Source organism: Nycticebus coucang, chromosome 21 (assembly GCF_027406575.1).
Source record: "Nycticebus coucang isolate mNycCou1 chromosome 21, mNycCou1.pri, whole genome shotgun sequence".
Lineage (NCBI taxonomy): Eukaryota > Metazoa > Chordata > Mammalia > Primates > Lorisidae > Nycticebus > Nycticebus coucang.
The window spans coordinates 47,163,227-47,182,035 of NC_069800.1; positions in this window are offsets into that span (position 1 = coordinate 47,163,227).

Sequence of the window (18,809 nt, forward strand, 5' to 3'; positions counted from 1 at the left end):
AAGAGAAACTCAGCCAGGCTCAGCTGAGTCTCCTCACACACCTGTCCCTACCCCTGAACACCCTCATTTTACTTCTGTGTTTGCTCTCACAGGGCAGACATAAGTGTAGAATACAGACAACATCTTGAAAAGACCCCAATAGTTATTTTACTCAAAAGAAATCATTTGTTCTAATGAGCCCTCTCATCACCTCCTAACCTTGGAGCTTAGTTAATTTTATGCAAGAAAAGTGCGGGGTGCCTTTGACCCCTGCTATTGGAGACTTTCCCTATAAAGGTTGCTGCCTCCCTCAGCAGGGCTATAAAGAGACTGGCTGTAAGCACCCTGTACACCAGGGGCAGGGAAACTGGGCTTTCTGAAGCAGCTGGGGAAGAAACAGAAAGCAAGTCCCACCCGAGACGGAGTGGCCTCCTTGGCTCAGAATCGTCATTGCATCACTAGAGCTTTCAAAGAAGCCACAGGTGAGCAGACTCTGCCTGGGACATCCCGTCTCCACCTCCTTTCCCCCTGCTGACTCCTCTTCACCCTTCAGTTCTCACTTCACTGCCTCTTCAGAAGGTCTTCTGAGCTCGTCTCTCTGCCTTACAGACTGGGACCTTTGCCACACTCTTGACTCTTTTGCTTCCTACCATGCATTTAATTGCTCCGCCTGAGCAAAATGGCTTGATTACTTTGTCTATATCCCCCACTAGATTGCAGGTGCATTAAGAATAAGAATAGAGTCTGTTTTGTGTTCAACGATGTGCTTGACCTCTTAAAGGTTAGATAATCACCATGGAAGGCAGGGCTAGAAGGACCTAAGTAGGTAGACAGACACCCAGAGGAAGAGTCTCGTTCATCCTCTTCTCACATTCCCACCAAGCTCATCACAGAATCGTGTTACTGTGAACTGGAGCTGTCTGCTTTCCACTCCTGCAAATCTTGATGGTGATGAGATGTTATTTGATCCTGTCTTCTGCAGCCCCTGGATCTTGGGGGCTCAAGGGAGAGGTTGGAAGAAGAATCCTAAAGGATATACTGTAATTTCAAAATTCATCTGGGAAAACCAAATGTTCTTCTCTTGGAGGTGTGGAGGGCAGGTGGGGTACTGCCCCGCCCCACTGTTAGTGAGCCCCTTCTTCCTCCCCCTTTCCACAGGGTGAGGCATTGAGGGAGGAAAGAATCTTTCCTGCCAAACTGAACTGGAAAAGCACTGGCTTAAACCAACTTAAAGGGGAGATTCTCCTCAATGGAGAATGCCAATAGAATTTCAGTATGTGTGACAGAGAGACAAGGGTAGATGATGAAATTTTTCCCAAAATTCCTAAGTATGAATTTTTTTCTTTTTGGGGCAGGGGGTAAAGCCCAAAATATTGAAAAAACTGTTCTATGAAATAGTGTTTTTCAAATGTATTTGTTTTATGGAACAAGTTTATTTTTTAATTTACAATTTGTCCTGGACCAATACATAGTCTTATTCTGCGCAATGAGAACAGCCGATAGCACCCTCTTGAAATCTCAACAATGTCTGGAGCGTCTGCCTGAATGCCAACTCATTACCTGCCCGCCCCCATCATACCTATACCATCCCCAGCAAAGTGCCCTCTCCTATACTAAGCAAAATCTCTGTTAGACTCTTAATTCAATGTTTATAAAGTGTGGGGTGCTGCCTGGTACTCTGATATTGAGATTGATAAGAATTTTAAAAGAATGAAATAGAAGAGATAAAAAATATCAAAATGCATTGCACGCACCAAAGGCACATATTGTTTTATTACAATTCTGTGTTTATCTGCCTGTCCATCCGTCCACCTGTTAGTCCATCAATCTGACCATCTATCCTCCATCCATTTATCCATCCGTACACACACATATACACATATATCCTACGTGTTTACTGAGTTGCAAAGCGAAATCTATTTATTACTAAAGATTTCAGTCAGAAAAGTATAAAATCTCTTTCTCCATCAGTATTTCCCCTCACTCACATGAATCCAAATCCTTCTCTCTAGGAGTTACTTCTCCTTTGTCTAAGATGACCTTCTTTAAGTGTTGGCCAAGAAGGCTACATATACTTTCCTGCATCAACTCAGCTCAAAAATTTAAACAATTTAAAAATCTAAACATTCTAGCCAGGCATTATGGTGGGCATATGCAGTCCCAGCTATTTGGGAGGCTGAGGCAAGAGGATCGCCTAAGCCCAGGAACTGGAGGTTGCTGTGAGTTGTGACACCATAGCACTTTACCGAGGACAACACAGTGAGACTCTGTCTCTAAAAAAAAAAAAAAAAACTAAACATTCAGTTTACTTGTTATTCCTAAAACTCAGTTTGTTCTTTCCCTTTTTCTTCCCTTGAGAGTATCTTCCATCTTCTTTACCCCTGTCTAGAGAAAAATGGTCCTCGTTACGTTATGGGGTTATTGCTTTAAACATATACATTCCATCCTCCATAGCGCTATGCATGTAACTCATGTTCACTGCCATATACACCAGGAAGATTTTTTGATTTTCAAATTTATATTAAGAAAATATTGGAATCAATGTCTAACTCATGTATAAACTAGGATTACATGCTAAAAAGTTAATTCAATGTATACATTTGTATACCTAACCAGAAAGACATTCTGTTTTTTAAAAGGGAACGTTATTATAGAATGATGAGATGGTGACATTTTTAACTTTTTCTTATGTTTTAATATTTGTTTGCCTAACAATATTTATGGAGCAACTACCATGCAGCAGTCTGAAAACAGAACCTAAAAAGAGATCCCTATTTTTTATGGACCTTACGGTTTAGCTTCAAACAGGAAAGTTGTTGTAACGCCGATAAATAAAAGGCAGAATAAAATCCAAAATAATCAAAGTTTGAAAATAGGAACTAACTCACCAATAAGTTTGACCTTTGAGGCCCAAACTAAGTATTTTGACCCCTTTCAGAGGATAGGAGGATGCTGGTGTTAAGGCTGGCGATTTTCTTGCCCTCCAGGTGGAGGCAAGTTGGAGATGCTGAAAGTTGCTTGGTACCAGTAGCCAAGATAAGAAAGGTGGTGAAATTATGGTGCACACAAGACATCTCCAACAGGGTAGCAGAGATTCGAGGGATCCAATCACAGGGAGCCCCTGATTCATGGCTCTTCATGGTTTGCTGTCTCAGAGCCGGCTGAAAGACTGGTCTTGGAAATACCTCTGTAAAGATGGCTGATACCCAACTAGCAACAGACCCAGTAACATCTTTCTAAAAGTGTAAATATGGTCATGTTCTCTTCCAACCATTTACATCACTGCAGTGGCTTCTCCTTATTATTGGGTAGAGGATATAATCTGGATGTTGTCCGCTTGTCTCATTGAATCTTTTCATTTTCTGGAAGAGTCAACTACACACACGATGTAACCTATCATCTTGGACCTTTGAACATGACCTCCCTCTGCCTAAAATAATCTCCCACTTCCACCGCTGCATTCACTTGATCTAGTTAACGTGCTCATCTTTCAGATAGAAGTTCAAAGATCATTGCCTTAGACGATCCTTCCTTTATACCCTAGACCAAGTCATTTCTCCTTATTATTTACTTTACTAGCACCACATGTAACTTCCCTATAGCACTGTAACACAGTTATAATCTTATATATTTGCTTAAGATCTGCTTGTCCTTGAGGGTAGGGATAATGTTTTTTTCATGATTCCTTTTCATTATTTCTCCTTTCTTCATTGATTCCTCTGGAGCCTAGAGCTGCACCTTGCATTGAGTAGATCCTCCATAACGGGCTGTTGAATAAATGAGTAAGAACAGGAGGTCAATATGCACATTTGGAATAGCATAGCCCAGGAAGTCAGGCAACCTAGTGTTCCATTCAGAGCAGAAAATTGAAGAGGACGTCAGGATGCATATTTAGCCCACTGCACACAAAAAGCAGGGCCTGAGAACAGACAGAAAGAATAAAGACCACTTGTGCCCACTCACGCCTAAATGAGTAGAGATCGCCAACCCTGACCATAAAAGCTAATGTGGATTTTTCTGGGTTCCATTCTGGATGTTGAGAAAGGATGTTTTCAGCACACCATTGCATCCCTTAAAGATCTTCCAGTAGTGTCCCAAAGTTCAGAGGACTACAAGTGAGTTAAAGTGAGGCAGGCCATACTGTTTCAAATATGTAAGAGTGGAGTAAGCCCAGTGAGAAGAGACCACCTTCCCTAATAACACTGACGTCACAGTTGTGTGAGTCCCTTCCATGCTGCCACAGCACAGGGCAGCTGGGCTGACAGGCTGAATGTGGATTTCATGGGTGGAGAGAAAGACCTTTGTGGACCTCAGATGGGAATAGGAGACTCTCCACAGCAATACTAACTACCACTCACTGAGCGTCTAGTGTGTGCCAGCTTACTTTAAAACAGTACTTTTAGTCTTCAAAATATCTCGAGAAGTTCGTTTTATGATCTTAATATTGTAAATAAGGAAGCACAGACTCAGGGAAGCTACACAACTTCCCCAGGACACCACAGCTGCTAAGTGACAGAGCCAGGACACCACAGCTACTAAGTGACAGAGCCAGGACAGAGCCAGGACTTGAGAGTGGCCAGTGGTTGTGGTCTTGCTCTTTCACTCACAGAACTGACTCAGGAGTCTGCCCAGGAGAGCAGATGAACTTTTCCATGGTGTCCTTAACTGGAGATAAATTGCAAGGAAATTGCAACCTACCATTTACAGGTGGCAAAAGCCTGAGGTACATTCTCAACGCACTGTGAGTTCTGCCTCCTCCATTCCCTTTGAAGTTAGTGGGAAGTCAGAACCTAGGGGCTGCAGAGAATCACAGTAAGGCTGGGCATCCATCTGGATTTTATGGAATCCATATTTTCCATAAAATAAATCTAGAATCAGTATCTATCTACCTATCATTTCTTTATTTTAAAAAGGTGGCACTAAATAATATTCTAATTCGACAAAGGAAATTAAACTTTCTATATGTAAAGTAGGTCAAAAATAGCTGCTTTAATTATTTAAGGAATATCCAAAGAGGCAAACATCAAAAGAAGCTCAAGTTGTAACACAAAGAAAGAAAAATAAATCTTTAGAATCAGCAACATTTCTAAGGCAAACAAGATGGTCTCAGGCACATGCACAAGCTAATTTAAGGATTTCTCTTTTTAAAAAAATTGCAATTTTATTGATGATAAGATCATTTAATAATGCTGCTGCATGGCCACGGCATGCTCTTATCAATCCAGCATTCCTGTTAGATTTATATACAGGCTACTTATTATTATGGGGTTTCAGTGAGGAAAAATCAGTTAATTGGAAGCCTGGAAGTTAGAAGGACTGAGATACTGATGCGTTTTCCTCCACCTGCACAGGGCTGGCTGTGCTACTGGTTAGCTCCTTTGGGATTCTTCCCCCTGTGGAATACAGCAAGAGAGCCAGGGGACCTTCCCCCCTTTACATACCAACCCCTACATTCTGCATCAGTCTCTCAGTATGACGTCTCCTCGCTCTGAAGTCCTTCTTGTAACCCACAAGCATTTCCGTGGTCCTAGAAGTCCTTCCTTGACTCAAATCTTTTCTACCCAACCTTTAATTCTTTTTCACTCCTCCTCTGAAGCAAAAGACATTTTTCTGAGCACTGAGGAACAAGAACACAACACAGCTTTCAAGAATCCCACAGAACCCAAACAACTATAGCGTAATCAGTAAAATAATAGAAGCATATCCAGGGTTCCAAGAGTGCAAGGAGATTGAAGAAATATTCACTGAAGATACCACATTGGACGTGGGCCTTATGGGTAAAAATAAACTAGAATGTATAGTAGGAAAGAAGTCCTTTCAGGCGCTAGAGACACAGTGTGCAAAGGCACATAGAAGTGACTGGGGCGTGCTCATGCAAAATTGTTGGGGGAAAATAAGTCTATCTCCTTAGGAGAAAACAGAAATGTAACTGGAAAGATATATTGTGGCCTTCTACATAATTCTGGGCCTTGGTTTTATCTATCCGGCTTGTGTTGACTAAGGGTGATTGGTCATCACTCCATTAAGTCTTATAAGCAAAACTTGGTGACTTAGTAAACCGTGCAGTTGATTAGCAATGTCTGCCATGGGCATGGTATTACAGGACTGGATGTCCTTTACTCTGTGTGTTTGCTGTCTATGCCTTAAGGAACCAAGAAATCAATAGAAGTTTTGAATCAAAGAAGGAAAAGATCAGATTTATGTTTGGGATGGATACCTCTGACAGTGTAATATATGAATCTACTTCAACATTCTACCCAGCTCAACATCCGGGATCTGTGTGGTGGGCAATCCTATGCATAAGAACCTGTGATGATCTAGTGATCTAAGGGAAATCCTACATGCGCACACATGCATGCTCACACAAACACGCACACACAAACACACACACACTTACATGTGTATGCTCACTCTGTGTGCAATAGTGGAGTAGAAATAGAACAATATGATAAAGCTCCCATTCCAAAAAGAGAACAATGAAAAACATATGCACATTTGTGAACCCTCTCCACTCTCAAGAGCTATTCCAACAAGTACAGAGACATGAGGAGTGAAGTGTACTTGAAGCATTAAGAGATATGCCTTTGAACGGCTTGCCCACTGCAGCACCAAGAGAATCACTCCTAATAACTTTGTATATGCTTGCTCTGGTGGAAGATCAGATTTTAAGTGCATTGAAAATTTTCAAAATAAAAAGTTCTTTGAAACAGAAACAGCTCTTTTGTCTGTCCAAAACATCACACACTGGTCCCTGGAATTTATCTATTCCAGTCCGTTTTCCCTTTTCCTATCTTACTATTCTACTTTGCAGCCTACAAATGGCTGCAAATGTAAGATTTTTAGTCTATCAAGTTTTAAGTTAAACCACCTGGATTAATTCTCTTTCTCTTTTTTTTATTCATTTATTTATTTTTTTGAGACAGAGTCTCAAGCTATCACCTTGGGTAGAGTTCCATGGCATCACAGCTCACAGCAACCTCAAACTCCTGGACTTCAGCAATTCTCCTGCCTCAGCCTCCCAAGTAGCTGGGACTACAGGTGCCCACCATAATGCCTGACTTTTCTTTTTCTTTTTCTTTTTTTTGAGACAGAGTCTCACTATGTTGCCCTTGGTAGAATGCTGTGACATCACAGCTCACAGCAACCTCAAATTCTTGGACTTAAGCAATTCTTCTGCCTCAGCCTCCCAAGAAGCTGGGACTATAGATGCCCACCACAATGCTTAGCTATTTTCTGGTTGTAGTCGTCATTGTTTTTTACCAGACAGGCAGGGTTTGAACCTGCCAGCTCCTGCATACGTAGCTGGTGCCCTAGCTTCTGAGCTACAAGTGCCAAGTTGCTATTTTTGTTGTTGTTGTTGTTGTTGTTGTTGTTGTAGTTGTCACTGTTGTTTTAGCTGGCCCAGGCCAGGTTCCAACGGCCAGCCTCGGCGTATGTGGTTGGCACCCTACCCACTGAGCTAAGCGCACTGCCTCTCTCTTTCTGAAGAGGAGGAGAAGGAGGAGGAGGAAGTCACTGCCATCCTCAGACATCTTGTCATACATTTTACATTCATCATCTCATTTAAACCTCACAATTCCATGAAGTAAACACAATTATAATCATCATTTTGCAGACAAGAAAATATAATTCTAAAGATAAAATACATTTGCCCAAGATCACAGATCTAGGAAAGTTCTGATTCCTGAACCTCACCAACTCTTAGAAACCTCTTCCACTGGTATCAATAAGCAGAAACGGTCCCAACAAATTACTTAATTTAATGTTGATACAAACCGTAACAATTAATCAAAAACTCCATTTTTCCAAGCATGACATTAACTCAAATGACCACCCCATGTGGATTAATATGTAGACTTGCATCAAGACATTTGAGTTATCATGACTAAAAAATGTTAAAGAACCACACATGAAAATTCAGAGAAGGAAAGAAATATCTTGGTTTCATTGATAAGAAAATAATTGATGATCTATTTTACTAAAATAGCATCAGTGATAATGCCTAAACTGATTATCATAAAATATGGGGAGGGGGTGGATAGTATGTCTGGAATAGTGTGACTTAAAATTCTTTCTCTGGTACATGGAAAGAAAGAAGCAGTGAGCACCTCAACCACAGCCACTGATCTGCTCCAGCCAGACGAACTGAGGACCAGTGAGTAGACCAGGAGCTGACAATTGAAGGAAACATGCTGTATTGTCAGTGTAGACCAGGGGTATCTAGCCTTTTTTTCCTTCTGTTGTGATATCCTACACTACACTATAAGCAAGGAAGTTCTTATGAAGTCAGCATGCGGCCCCTGGCCACAGGTTGGACACCCCTTGTAGATTCTTATTTTAACAAAGTATATAATAGCACTTACTTCAAATATAATCCCTAAATCTAAAGATAGAAGATAATAAACTCCAAATTTCAGTCTTTAATGTTCAGTTGAGCTGCTCGCTACACACAGAGTCATGTCTGTGCTGCTTGCTTCAGGATGACGAGAAGCAGGGATCTGCTAACTTAATCATGGCAACATGATTTTCTTGAATCATGCTGAGGAACCTACCACAAAAATAAAGTCAGCTTATAAAGGACACTTTAAAAGTGCAGTTCATTCTATGATTAGCACTCATTAGAGTATGATGAACCACATGTTGATCAAAGAGTTGGCCTGCCATAGCCTTGGACACTCCTCCCTCTCAACGAGATGAGCAGATGTGGAGTCTAGCGCCCCAGGAAGCTGGGATGAATCAAAGCAACCTCCAAAAGGACCTTGTGTGCTGCTAAGAATTATAACAAAAAAAGGCGACAGGAGCCTAGCACTCAAACAGCCCCATAGAATGATCAGAAGACAAGTTGGGGTCGGGGTAAAGGGTAACATGAAAAATTCTCCAGGGGTGCCTTCTAAGGGGTGCTTCTATTGCCTTTCATGTTGAGCTAATGCAGCCTCTGCTCTCCCTCCCCTCTGTCCCTACTCCATACCTATCCAGTGAATGAATCATCAACACCCCACCCACCCCCATCTCACCACTAGGGTCTCTCATTGGTTCTGTTGAAAGTAAGAACACCTAACAGGATCAGAGTAAGCAGTCAGTGATGTTACCACCATACCTGAAAAGTCCCTGGGAGAAAAGGAAAAGGTTGGGATAGGGATCAGGAAATCTAGGCTCTGTTCTGCATTGGAATGCTGTCTTACTGCACAACCAAGACAAGTCCCTTCCCTTCTCTGGGAAAATCCACTTCAAACCTTAAATGCCTCCAGAGTCTCTCTCCAGTGCATCCTAGATTATGTTGCCACTGGTGGGCTGGCCAGTCCAGGGCCATGGCTTCCCCTGCACAGCTGGGCCGACCAAGACACATGCCCAGAGGTTCTTGATCCTCTTCCACGTCCAGACTTAGAAAGAGCTTCATCCCCTTTGATAGCACCTGGCAAACAACAAACCACTAAAGGGATCATATAACAAGCTGCAGGAATCAAGGAACTAACTGCCCATGGGGTGAATCCTGACCGATGGGAAAAGGAAATAAAAGGAAGTCAAGCAAAGTAATTCCCTCTTTCCTGACTTCTGTTGACTATTCCATTTCTCATGCAGCCAATCCACAGAGGTTCTTTCTCTGAAGTGCCCAGTCCTAATGTGAAGGGTACCCAGCGGGATGACATCTCACTTCTCATTGCCTCACAGGGTTTTTGCTCTCCTGGCATTTTTTCACATTCTCCTTGTCCTGACTCACACCTCCCAAGTCAAAGGCATCAAACTCTAAACTCTTGCATCATGGAGAAAAGGGAACACTTTTGCACTGCTGGTGGGAATGCAAATTAATACATTCCTTTTGGAAAGAGATATGGAGAACACTTAGAGATCTAAAAATAGATCTGCCATTCAATCCTGTAATCCCTCTACTGGGCATATACCCAGAAGACCAAAAAGCACATCATAACAAAGATATTTGTACCAGAATGTTTATTGCAGCTCAATTCATAATTGCTAAGTCATGGAAGAAGCCCAAGTGCCCATCGATCCACGAATAGATTAATAAACTGTGGTATCTGTACACCATGGAATGTTATGCAGCCTTAAAGAAAGAAGGAAACTTTACCTCTTTCATGTTTACATGGATGGAGTTGGAACATATTCTTCTTAGTAAAGTATCTCAAGAATGGAAGAAAAAGTACCCAATGTACTCAGACCTCCTACGAAACTAATTTAGGGTTTGCACATGAAAGCTATAACCCAATTACAACCTAAGAATAGAGGGAAGGGGGAAAGGGATGGGAGGGAGGGGGGAGGGGGGTAGAGGGAAGGGGATCGGGGGGATTACACCAGCGGTGCATCTTACAAGGGTGTATGTGAAACTTGGTAAACGGTCTGTAAAGCTAGTGAATGATGCCCCATGATCATATCAATGTACACAGCTATGATTTAATTAAAAAAAAAAGGAAAAAAAATAAAATAAACTCTTGCATCAGGCTCTATTTTCTCAAGGCTTAGCCTGAATTTTTGTCTTCAAGGTGAGAGAGATGGGGCCAAGTGCCTTCAAAATCACTTCTAGGTCTGAGATTCTAAAGTCCAAGTTCTAACCTTCAACAGAACTTTGACCAAAACTTTCACAAAGCAGGCAAATTGTGTCCACAATGAAGTTGCAGATTGGGCCACAACTTTCTGCAATGGGAAATAAACCAATGAGGTTACTAACATTCTCTCATTTTACATATGGGGCAACTGGGACTCAGAAAGTTTTACTCACTTGCCCAGTGCCATGCAACTATTATGGAGAAAGACCAAAATCCAGATTCAGACAGTCTGATTTCCAAGCCCGTGTTCCTTGTCACTGTTCTATACTGTGTCCCTTAGACTCTTCTGGATTTGCTTTTCAAATATGATTAAATTTTCCATGTCCTACTAGGTATAAAGAAAAAAAAAATCCAAAATGTATATGTGGGAGAGAAAAGCAAAATGGCAGCTCCTAGGCTACATCAAATAATACGGGGGAAAGGCCAAGAACATTATGCCCCACTGTTTAAGGGGCCAAGGTCGTATTTCCAACAGCCAATAGGTTGTTTCTCATTTTGAGCATTCTTTTCTCTGTCTTTTCTTATAAGACATGTGCCTATGTCAGAAAAGCGTTCTTAGTAAGAAAAAAGTCCCCAATTTGAGTTATGAGAACATAGTTGCTATAAAGTTATACAACAGGTCAGTTTACTTCCATCTAAGATGTTTTGTGACCCAATCTCTATTTGTATGTAAGTTTCATGATGAGTATGTGAGTCTTTTTTAATTGTTTGTTTGACTTCAGAATCAAACAATTAAAAAAAGATATTCACTGAAATATATTCCTGAAAAGATATTCACTCTTAGCCAATAAGTGTTTTTCACCTTAATTTCTCCACCATTTCTCCTACTCTTTCCCAGAAAGAAAGCATCCATGGCTTAGACCTTCACTTCTCAAGGACCTGGAGCCTACAGTACTGCTTCATGACTATTAGAGGCAGATGGTGATGGGCACGCCAGGAGTCAACACAGGTCCATCACCATAACAGGAGCAGACATCTTACTGCCCGGTAAAGCTCCTGGGTTCTAGGAATCAGAGAGATGCAAAGCAGGAACCCTCCCTGGACACCCTGCCTCGGAAGTGTGGACTCCCTGCCTTCTATCTGCCAACAGGCCTAGCCCTCTCCGGGGATCATACTCCTTCACAAAAGGTCTCTGATCATCTCCAAGTAAATGGCTGGAGTTTCTGTCCAGACTCTCCATACATCTGACAGTCTAAGGAAGGTGAATAACACTTATTCTTCCTGACACAGACAGTTCTCCCCCTCACATCCCCACACAAGCATACAGATGACCTCACGGTTTGTGAGGAAGGTGAGCTCAAGTTTCAGAGTCTAACGATGTCTAACACAGAACCAAGGAGCAGGTGTTGAGGCTGTCAGAGGGCTGGAAAACTGCAGCTCGGGTGTCCTCAAAGACCATGTACTGGGACTTTCCAGGATCAGAGACCAGAATCCACACAGGTCAAAGACTGCCCTGATCTCATATATCTTTGTGGTTTCAGAGTTTGGAATATCTTAGCTTCCCAGAAAGATAGATGATGTGAAAGCTTCTCAGTAAGTTTTGAACAAACGAATGAATGAATTCAATTGTTTCCCAGTCCACTATAAGCACAAACGATCTCTTCCTTGGAGACAACCTGATGTTGAAGTTTTTGAGTTTAGGCAGACTCTATGAATCCTAAGTTGAGTCATTTACTAGCAAATGATTGTAATTTCTCTGAACTTTCTTCTTTATCTAAATAAAGAGGATTATAATTTCCACCTAAAAAGACACAGTGAACATTGGAAGAGTTGATTTGTAAAAACTGCCAGGCGCACCAGCACTCAATTGAGCTACTTTCCCCCTTTGTCCTCTCTCCCTGTGTTACTTGAATTCCCTAGTCCCTGGTGCCTGGTACCATTGAGCCAAGGTCAGGGTTGTGGGATCCCATGTCCATTTCTGAGCAGCAGAGGCTATTCCATAGAGTCCCTAAGATCACAGGCTCTGAACACCAACTCTTTCCACTTGAATACCAGCTCCCTTCTTTACCAGCTGTGTGACCTTTGGTGAATTAGCTCACCTCTCTGAATACTTGCTTTCACAGTGGAAAGATGAGAATAATAATAGTACCTACTTTAAAGAGATTTTGTGAACACATGTAAAGTTTAGAATACCTAGGCTACTATTCAGTAAGTATAACTAGTGTTGTGTCATGTGTGTGAATCTCCTTTACTTGAAATTTGAACTTCTCTGGCCAAGAGCCAAGGTTTCTATCTCTCATGCCTGCAGCTAGTATTTGTCATCTGACCTGACTACATAGACACACTTTGCTATTTGGGCTGAGGATGGTTTATTCTTCCTACCCTATGCTGCCCACCACCCCTACTTCCCAGACCCCAGAGAATCTGGGGACTTTCTGAGCAGGTCAATTTGGAAAATGCAGAAGCAGTGGACCACCTAGCAAGACCTGGCACCCCACCCCCACCCCCCGAAGAATCCTTGGCCTTCCGGCAACACAATCTCTTCCCCTTAACAGGCTGGGTCAACTTTATGTAGAATTCATGAGATTTTTATCCTTATGCCAATGCCTGAACCCCACCTCCACCCTGCCCCATTTTTCTCTGTTTTCTTGGTGGGTGGGGGGAGTTGGTGAATGGGTACAGAAGGGTACCTGAAGATTTATTAAGAGGCAGAACTACTTGCAAACATTTACTGCTCCTCCCAGACCTGTAAACAGCTCCTCAAGGCAATAAAACCTGGAGGGAGGTGAGCCCCAGTCCTCTGGGGTGTGGGTGAGTCTTCTCCCAGTGTGGGCTGAAATCCAGGGTGCAGCCACTGCAGCCCCCTCCCCTCCTCCTTCCTCTAAGAGAGTAAAGTAAAGGGGGGAGCATGGAGTTGGGCTGCTGGAAACCAGAAAGCCTGAGGCCCCTAAGGCCTATGTATGAAAACCTGAGAAGGGGACTCCTTGGAGTGGCCAGAGGCAGTATGACGACTAAGAGCAGTCTTGGGAGACTCTACAGGCAGAATCCTACATGGGGGGAAAGGCAGCACAGAACAAGACAGCGGGGAGGCTGCGTGAGCCTCGGCGCTGCGTCCTGACGTGGGACGGCGGGGAGGCTGCGTGAGCCTCGGAGCTGCGTCCTGACGTGGGACGGTGGGGAGGCTGCGTGAGCCTTGGCGCTGCGTCCTGACGTGGGACGGCGGGGAGGCTGCGTGGGCCAGGGCGCTGCGTCCTGACGTGGGACGGCGGGGAGGCTGCGTGAGCCAGGGTGCTGCGTCCTGACATGGGACGGCGGGGAGGCTGCGTGAGCCTCGGCGCTGCGTCCCGACGTGGGACGGCGGGGAGGCTGCGTGAGCCAGGGCGCTGCGTCCCGACGTGGGACGGCGTGGAGGCTGCGTGAGCCGCGGCACTGCGTCCTGACATGGGACGGCGGGGAGGCTGCGTGAGCCACAGCGCTGTGTCCTGACTTTGGCTCTGCTGCTTCCCAGTTTGAGGCCCTCAACAAGTGCTCTAACCCCTCTCCGGCTGTTTCCTCATGTGTACACGGGGAGAATAAGATATGGGATGAATGCACAAGATCAATATAAAGCGTCTAACACTGTACCAAGAACAACATATGAGAATGACAGGACAGATTATTACTTAACATGTGGCACGAACACACAAGCCCGGAGGGATTAGTAACACAGAGCCACATGGGGTTGATGATAGTGATCACAGAGGTTTGCACCCTGAATGCATGTCGTGATGGGCTTGTCACCTTCTCAGAGAGCCCAAAGGAGGGCATAATCAGACAAAGCCCTCAAGGATGTCAGCAGACATCAATGGTGCTAAGAAGACAGCCTGGCATGCTCTCCAGCGGGGGTGGTGTTTGGAGATCCACCTGTCACTGCACCACCAGCTTCCTTTTCTGCCATCTTCTGCCATCAGGTGGCCCTGACTTTGCTGAGTGAGCATCCTGAGCTCAGCACTGCCTGGGCCTAGGGTCAGGATGAACATGTAAAATCAGCACATTGTACCCCATAAATGCATCAATGTATAAAGCTATATTTTAATAATAATAAAAAAAGAACATGTGGCTTATAAACCCATGGCATGCCAACAGCATGTGACACATGGTAGCAAGGAGGAATGTAAAGCCTGGGTCCCCAAACACCTGTACAGGGAGAAAACGGGACCTGAGGATGCAGAGCAACACCTCTGGCAGAGCGCCAGAGCTCCCAGTCACCGGTAATTTATGATCTTTGACTGAATTAGGTTCTTTACCTCTAGGCAGTTAATTTTGTTGTAATTTCAGGTTAATGCGGGGGTACAAACAACCAGGTCACAATATTTGAATTTGTTAGGTAGAGTCCCTCTTGTAGTTGTGTCCCATACCCTAAAGGTGTGCCATGCACCCCTACATTGTGCTCATTAAGTGGGAGCGCCACAATCTCCTCCCCTCCTTTCCTAGTTCCTCTTCCCCAAAACTTGAATTGAGTTGTTCTGCTGAGTGGGTGTGAATTAGATTGACTACTGGCTTCATTTTAGTATTAAATACCTTGGATACTTGCTTTTCCATTCTTGTGATACTTTACTAAGGGCATGTGACCAGAACTGCATTTCATTCCCATCATTCAAGGGATTCTATAACAGATCACTGATAGACTCCTTTTTAAAAAGTTATGGGGATATTCACTCTGCACAACTGAAAAGTGAAGCTAAAACCAAAACTTAAAAAGTGACATTGAAAAGTCTACTAAGTAGGCCTGAAATCAATAAGAAATATAGGTGAGACTAAATAATTCAAGCTTAGTTATAAAACCATATACCAAAGTCAAAATTATTTTCGAAAGAGTCAGCATTTAAAGTAAATAACAAAGCAACAACAACAATAATTATTATATACCAAAACTTTGCATCTGGAATTCCAGAACCTGTTAAAACTGCAAAGTGGAAGAGGAAAATGGGAGGATGGTGGCAAAGAAAGTGAAAGTGTGCTAAAATTCTTTTTTTTTTTTTTTTTCAATTGTTGGGGATTCATTGAGGGTACAAAGAACCAGGTTACATTGATTGCTTGTGTTAGATAAAGATCCTCTTATAATAGTGCTCTGCCCCCAAAAGGTGAAGCATCCCCCATGACCCCCCCACTCCTTCCTTCCTTCTCGCTGCCCTCCCCAACCCCCAACCCCCACCAAGTGCTAGGTCATTAATTGTCCTCATATCAGAATTGAGTACATAGGATTCTTGCTCCTCCATTCTCATGATGCTTTCCTAAGGATAATGTTTTCCACTTCCATCCAGATTAATACAAAGGCTGCAAAATCTGCATCTTTTTAAGGACTGAATAGTATTCCATGGTGTACATATACCACAGCTTGTTGATCCATTCCTGAGTTGGTGGGCATTTAGGCTGTTTCCACATTTTGGCAATTGTAAATTGAGCTGAGATAAACAGTCTAGTGTGGGTGTCCTTATGGTAAAAGGATTTTTTTCCTTCTGGGCAGATGCCCAGTAATGGGATTACAGGATCAAATGGAATCCTTGAGGATACTTTGAGTTACTTGAGGGTTCTCCACACTTCTTTCCAAAAAGGTTGTATTAGTTTGCAGTCCCACCAGCAGTGTAAAAGTGTTCCCTTCTCTCCACCTCCACGCCAGCATCTGCAGTTTTGAGATTTCGTGATGTGGGCCATTATCACTGGGGTTAGATGATATCTCGGGGTGGGGGGGATGATTTGCATTTCTCTAATAATTAGGGATGAGGAGCATTTTTTCATATGTTTGTTAGCCATTCATCTGTCTTCTTTAGAGAAGGTTCTATTCATCTGTCTTGCCCAATGGTATAAGGGATTGTTGGCTCTTGTTATGTTGCTTAATTTGAGTTCTCTATAGATCCTAGTTATTAAGCTTTTGTGTGATTCAAAATATGCAAATAAGACAAGAAATGCTAAGTGAAGTGCAGAACACATAAATTTTTAAAAAATAGTAATAAAAACTATAAAGGCATTAGAAACACCCCCCAAAAAGAAAGAAACCAAGGAAAAGGCAAAGACATGTCAAAATAAATTTTAAATCAAGGTGACAGAAAATGAATGTAGCAGTTACAATTTTAGATATAAATGTAAAATATGTGAAAATAAAAATTCTTAAATTTAGCCAGAATGAAAATTTCAACAATGAATTTTTAGTTAAAGATGAAATTAAAAACTAAAAAGTCATAGTATTACTATCAGACAAAAGATTAGCTGGTGTAGAGAAATCCACTTTCTAATAATAAAAACTCAACCCAAGAAGAGAAAAAAGAAAGTCACAAGGGATAATCATCAAAAGTTAAGTGTTTACCTCTCAGTTTTTAAATTACAGATGATTTTTATTTGTTCTTTTAATTTATCTGCATTTTTCTACATTTTCTTCAATGCGCATGAGAAGAAAAAGTTATAACTCTTCCCCTTTACTGTCTTTCTCATTCCCAAATAAGCTAATGCAACTCTGGTGTCACCTTTTCCTGGGAGAGTCCCTGTATTGCAAACCTACTCCTACATGGACGCAGTTAGGTACTCTTCTCAGGGACATGCTGTGCGAGTTCCTATAACTAGAAAGAAGAGAGTGTATATGCCTGGCCAACTCCGTGTGCAGGAATATCAGGTTGTCAGCTTGAAATCTGCCAAAGTGAAAGTATTTACACCATGGTAATCAGCAAATGCTACACACCCAGGTCTCTCCCACCTAGAACTGGTTACTGACTACTGTATCCATCACCACACTAATGTTTATGTTCCTAAAATTTGTGTGTGTCCTTCTATAGTTTTTAATCATCTTGTGCAACAATGTTCAACTTGGCTTTTACCAACACTAAGATATTCCCAAGTACTTAAGAGGTAAGATAGTTCATATTTTATCTCTTACCCCCACCACAGCACCTACCACATAGTTGTTGCAAGGAAAGAGAAAAGAAAGAAAAAAGGAATGGAGGGTCCAAAGAAGAGATGGAGGAAGAAAGGAAGGAAAGGAGGGAGAGAGAGAGGAAAGATAAATGCCTTCTTCCTTCAAATGTAATAAAATCAGCTAATGATCCCAAAGTATCAACCATACTTCATCCTTAGAAGCATGACATTTTTTCAACTATTACCAAGAGAAAGATCTGGGCTTCCTCACTTCTGGTTCCTAAGAAAAAAGAAAGGGCTTTGAAAAGCAGGCTCTATCCTTTGAAACTTCCAGCCAGACTGGAAGGTAGAATGAGGCTATTATTGAAAAGACATTCCTGAATGCAAATTAGGATAGCAAATCCCAAATTCCCTTAGAACACTTGCTGGGGATTAACAGTTTTGAGACTGTTTGCTCATTCAGCGAATGGAACAATGAGGACTCTCCCTCACTGTACCTGCTATCATTTTATTGAGGACCAACTATTGAGAAAAGGCTCCATAAACATAAAGTACTTGTAAAGTGACCTCCTCAGTCCCTACCCCCTTTCCAAGTCCCCTTCAAAAGATCACTTTGCTGTTAGAGCCTCAGATATCCCTTTGGTAGTGATTTCTCCAAAGAGAAATATTAGTATTGTGCTAATCAAGTTTATATACTATGTCATCGTTAATATAAACCACTTTTCACGAATACATAGACCCAAACCAGAAGCAGCCTCAGAGGCCAAAGAATCTGATGAAAGTAAAACAAGCTAGAAATCAGTGTCCAGATTAACCGGTTTAGCCAGTTTTTCTGATATACACTGGATACAACCTTGGAGGTGTTATTCACATGGTCCTATTCAAGTCCCTTCAGGGTGCATGTGCCCGTATGTGTGTACAGCAATGCTGCTCAGAGGTAAGAAGGAAATGGAAACCACTAATTACTGGGCAGCTATTGGATTCACTTGTTGGCTCAACAAACATTGACTAGACAATGCACCAGGCACCAGCCCAGCCCTTGGGGAGATGGATGAATGAGATAGACTTTTAGAGCATATAATCTATTGGAAGAATGAGACCAGAGATAAAGAATAAGAAACATTCAAAAAACACAGTTACAGATTGAATAATCTAAAGTGAGAGACAAAGCAAAAGAGCTACGAAACTCTAGAAAGGCAGTGGGAAGTATGTATTTAGCAGGCACAGGAGAGATTTTTCTAAGGAGGTGACATTTAAGAGAATGCCTGAATTAAAAGATGAGGAGAAGTTATTCATGCAAAGGGTCAGGACAGAAATATTCTCAGCAAAGGAAACAGAAGGGCAAAAGCCTTACGGTGGAAGAGAACTCAGCCCATTCAAAGAAGAAAAGGAGGTCTTTGTGGCTGGAGGAGTGAAGAAAGAGTGAGTGTGGGAGGTGCAGTTGGA